Below are 5,075 nucleotides of genomic sequence, written 5' to 3'. Positions count from 1 at the left end.
CGAGTTATATACGCAATGGATGAGTGATCAGTTCATTACACATGAAAAACAAATTGAACCACTAACATATGAAAGAACACTTATATAAGAAACAACAAAGAAACAAAAAACTACCATTATAGAAGTTCAGAGTGCTACATCCAATCCCAACACAAGGAGACTCAACAACTCACATTGATTATAGGTTTAATATCCTATTTTGTCCCCAGTTTTGCTCGAAAATGTCAAATTAGTCTATCCTTTAAAAAGTGTGTCAATTAAGTCCTTACTTAATAAAATTTGCGTCAATGAAATCCCTTCCGTTAAATCCATACTAACGGCGTTAAATATTTTTCTCTCTCTTTTATTTTTTCTATGCAACGCAGGTTTTAGCAGGTTTTTTCTCTCTTCTAGTGTTCTTCTTCTTTCTCTTCTACCAATTATACAATATTTAAAATAGGACCACCTTTGTTAACTAATACTTCTAGAATGGTGAGGCACTTTGTTAACTAATACTTTTAGAATGGTGAGGCACTTTAGGGCTTCCAAAACTTCTTCCCAAATTTCTGGATTAGTAAAAAGTCAGTTCCAATTACATCCAAATAATATATATATATATATATATATATATATATATATATATATATATATATATATATATATATATATATATATATATATATATATATTATGAATAAAGATTTATGTCACACTTTTATCCCACCTCCAGTGCCAAAGAAGCCTTACCCAGTTTGCCACTCTCCACTGCCACCGCCACCATCACACAATAAGCCATACAAATATCCATCTCTGCCACCTCCTAAGCCATTCAAATACCATTCCCTCCTCCACCACTCTCTTCGTCTTATCCACACAACTCACCTCCCTCCTCTCCCACACTTCCACTTTGAATCAACTCCTCCACCTAATTTTATTTTCTTGAAGTAACGTATCTTTAATTAATTTTGTCTGAGTCTTGTTTGGTTTGGGAGGAAATAAAAACAGAGGGAAGGAAAGAATGTTAATTAAGAATTGGGGTTTGATTTTAGCGGCGAAACCAAAATACGTGCCTCTAGTGTCATACCTCCCTCGAGAGAACCCAAACCCAACGGTGTGGATTGGAAGAGCAAAGGCCGAAATGGAAAACGCCACCGTAGATCTTAAGCCACATGGAGAAGATTGAAAGTTGGTCTTAGCGCTTGCATTTGTCAAAGAACTTGTCTCGAGATTTCCAATTAAAAACTTTATCTTCTGTTAATTGCTATTTATTTATTGCAGGTCGTGGCTTGCACCTCATTTTGTTCCCACCAAAATAGGAAATAAAAACAAAATACTATCAGAGACAAAAAATAGTAAAAAAATTCCCACTATTGTCATTGCAGAAAGGCACAGAAACACTTATCAGAAGACGTAAGTTTCATTATAACCAACTTCTTCAACTTTGTTTGCTGAAGATCTTGTCCTTCATCAATACTCGGATCTTTAACAAATACCCTTTTGCTTTTTACAAGCGTTAACGATGGTTTCAGCTACCAACTAAAGACGAACAAATTTTGGAGAACTTGCAAGTGCTTCAAAATTCAAGTTATGGAGGTAATGGTTTGAGTTTTCCGTAAGCATTCTTTCAATTATCACAATAATAATAGTAGTGCTTTTAATTCAGATTTAAGATAGAAGAAAAAAATATTACCTTGTTTGAACTGAAGGTACCTGTATTATGCAGATGAAACAGAATCAAGTCATCTGTGTTTTTAATCACATCAAATTTTATGGGCAATAATCGCAATGTTATAGTCATATATACAATTCATATTACTAGTACATTTATAGCTTACTTTATTAAATATGTTTGTGCTTATGTTAAAAAGTGATTGTTTTAAGAAACTGATGTATATATATAAAAAAACACATGTTTGCTTATGGGAGGAGAGAGTATTTAGAGTAGAAGAAAAGTAGAAGAGAAAAAAAAACCTGACAAAAACTTGCATTGCACAGAAAAATAGAAAAAACACTTTAAAGGATGGACTAATTTAATAGAAGGGATTTCATTGATACAAATTTTATTGAGTGAGGACGTAATTGACGCACTTTTTAAAGGATGGACTAATTTGACATTTTCGAACGAAATTAGGGACAAAATAGGGTATTAAACCTTGATTATAATAGTCAATCCTAGGAGTTGTCATAACTCTTCATGTCTTTCATATTTTAAAAATATTTACAAGTGTGATGAGAGAGAGAGCCTGGAGAGAAGTGATAACGGTTGAATAATACAGTTATATGTGATGCAATTTCGATATTAAATCAACTCTCTTTGACTTAGAAGCTTGCTTGAACTCTTGTTTTTAGTTTAATTTTGTGAATAAGTGAATAGAGGTTGTACTTAATGATTTTATCACTAAATTCCCTTAAATTTGTAGGTTATTCGTATGTTTTGGAAGAGGAGCAAAAGTATCAAGGAGTCGAAACTTAAGAGGGACAACAAAAGCACCAGAGAAGAAGGTCGAAGAAGGCGCATGGTGCCTGGTTGCCCTTTCAGGGGCGTTGAGGGCCAGCGTAGGGCGCCCGGTTGCCCTTTTCTGAGGCCCTCAGCGCCACTCAGCACCGCAGCACGTCTGGGCGCCCTTCCAAGGGCGCTGAGCGCTAGTTCTCTCGCAGTTTCGCCCAGTTGCCCTAGGTACGACTGCTGAGTGGCAATATTATTGGGCTTGGACTTTATTTTTTATCTATTTAAGGACATGCATGACCTAGGGTTGGTATCTCTTAATGGCTTGAGCACAGAAACACAGGTTTTGCCCCTTTTGAGGCAAATTTGGGGATGCGGGAGCTTGATAACTCTCTATATTTGCATATTTTTCTGTGTTTAGAAGTCTTTCTTAGCTTCTTTTAGTTTTTAATTGGGTAGAATTAGGCTAGTTTTTACAAGTTGGGGGGTGTTGCTCCCTCCACCACCACCGTATACTTCTTCCACCTCCCCACATTATTTTAAATACAATTATATCCTTAAGTTAAAAAGATTTTTACTTTTACCCTATTTTAAATAATTTGAAACCCTAATTTTACTTTCCTAGCACCCACCCACGGAACTCTCTTCCCCTTTCCCCATTTCCGTTTCACCTCCCCACCTCCCGCGCTTCCATTCCTTTTTCTTCAGTTTTACAAAATCATTACGTTTAAAAACTAATTATATATCACATCCAAAATTAAAAATTTAAATATAAACTAATATAAATATACATTATTAAAATACATTAAAAATATATTCAAAAATAATAATCAAAACATTTAAATTAAATTATTAAAATATCTACTAAACTAATAAAACAAACCCTAAAAAAAACGAAACCTTTAAACGGAGGTGACATCCTTCAACGTATGTCAACATCCGTTTAAAGGTTTCGTTTTTTATTTTAGGTTTTTATGTCATGGTTTATTCGAGTACGCACCTGGAGTGTGCTTAGTTTTATAGTGATGTTATGTACAATTCTAGTTCAATTTGTGTTCTTTTTCAATTCTATTCTTGTACATATTTGATATTCTGGTTCAACTTGTGCTCTTATTAGATATGTTTGTGTTTGCTTTGTGCTGATTAGAAAAGAAATGGAAACTGGAATGAAATAGAGAAGTATGAAGAAAGAGGGAGAAACCTAGAACTCAGTGCATTATTTCTCAAGTTTTTGGCCAACTAATTTTTCCTTTTCTTTTGGTTTTCTTTTACTTGCAATTTTGTCTAATTTTTTTTTCTTTTTCCAGACTTCTTCACGCTTTTCAACACAACTAGATTTCTTTATCATTTTTTCTTTTCTTTTTCATCTTAGGCCTCACTCTTTTTCATGCACTCACCAAGTTCTAGACTTCTCCCTAAATCTCACAAGTCTCTAAGGAATGATTGGTTGGGGAAAAGGCTTGAAATATATGGAAAATAAAGAAAAGAGGCTAAAGCTCAAAATAAGGTACAATGGAAAGAAACGTAATGGGTAAGCTAAATTTAATATGGTTGAAAATGAAGGATGCCTAGATCATATTTAAAGTATACCAAGAGTAAGCACATCACAAAGAATCAATGCAAAATCAGAATGAAAGCTAAACATGCATGTTATCACACAAGAAAGAAAAGAAAATGGCCCAATATCTCTCAAGGGTTAAAAAGTGTTAAAATTGACTTGCTACTCATCCTATAAAAAAATTGCTTAATTGAAATGAACTAGAGCTCCAAAAATTAATGCTAAATCTACTTAGACAACTCTAATCGAAAGAAATAAAGCTAAGAAATGAGTGAAATCAACACGAATGAAGAAAAGTGTTAAATAGAACCTAAAAGCACCTAGAAATGCCTAAACAGAATTACCTAAGCTATATACAATATACACAGACTGAAACAAAACAATACGCAACCTAAACAAAACCTACCCAAACTAAAACAAAGTAAAACAACCAAAAAGGAACAAGGAATGAATCTAAACTAAAGAAGCAAAAGATTCCTAAAACAGTGAACTTAAACAAAACCTAAACCAAGCAAAATAGAAATGTATAAGAAAGAAGAACCTAAAGGGAATTTTAAGTAAAGACTAAAGCAGAACCTAAACAATGAAAAGAATTTTAAAAACAACCAAATGCTAAAGCAAGGAAACAGAGGTCAAAGAAATAAAAGAAACATAAACTTAGTTCTATTTACAGAAAGAATTGAAAGAAATTAACCTAAAGCAATTCCTATTTATAGAAGCAAAAGCAGAATATGAAAACTAAGACACCTACTAATGCTTAAAACAAGACTTAAAGAAGGTAAAACATAATTTGAAATGAAAAGAATCTAATATAATATATGAAACAAAAAGCAAGAATAAAACAAAATCCAACAAGCAACTATGAATTCTAAAAATAAAAGCTAATCTTACAATCTAAAACAGAATCTAAAAGCATCAAAAACTAAGTATTTACAAACTATAAGGAATTATTTACAAACTGAAACAAAATGGCTATTTACACTACCTATGAGCTAAATATTTACAAACATAATCAGACCAAAACTAAAGAGAACACAACTCAGAAAAAAAAAATTAACCCCTAATTTTACTACAAAAATAAATATGAACACA

The 5,075-nt window shown here is 32.8% G+C and overlaps 1 long non-coding RNA gene across 2 annotated transcripts; it reads left to right on the top strand.

The window, feature by feature from the left end:
* Positions 1–693: 693 nt before the first annotated feature.
* Positions 694–3,086, top strand: LOC128193762 (uncharacterized). Of its 2 annotated transcripts, XR_008245107.1 has the most exons (4): positions 694–1,164; positions 1,258–1,389; positions 1,491–1,572; positions 2,400–3,083. It is a non-coding gene; the product is annotated as an uncharacterized LOC128193762 (long non-coding RNA). The 2 variants fall into 2 exon arrangements; XR_008245106.1 differs by having other exon boundaries at positions 1,258–1,572; positions 2,400–3,086.
* Positions 3,087–5,075: the final 1,989 nt, after the last annotated feature.

Source organism: Vigna angularis, chromosome 1, assembly GCF_016808095.1.
Source record: "Vigna angularis cultivar LongXiaoDou No.4 chromosome 1, ASM1680809v1, whole genome shotgun sequence".
NCBI classification, from domain to species: domain Eukaryota; kingdom Viridiplantae; phylum Streptophyta; class Magnoliopsida; order Fabales; family Fabaceae; genus Vigna; species Vigna angularis.
The sequence above is the reverse complement of the archived record's forward strand: the minus strand, read 5'-3'. Positions and strand labels throughout refer to the sequence as shown.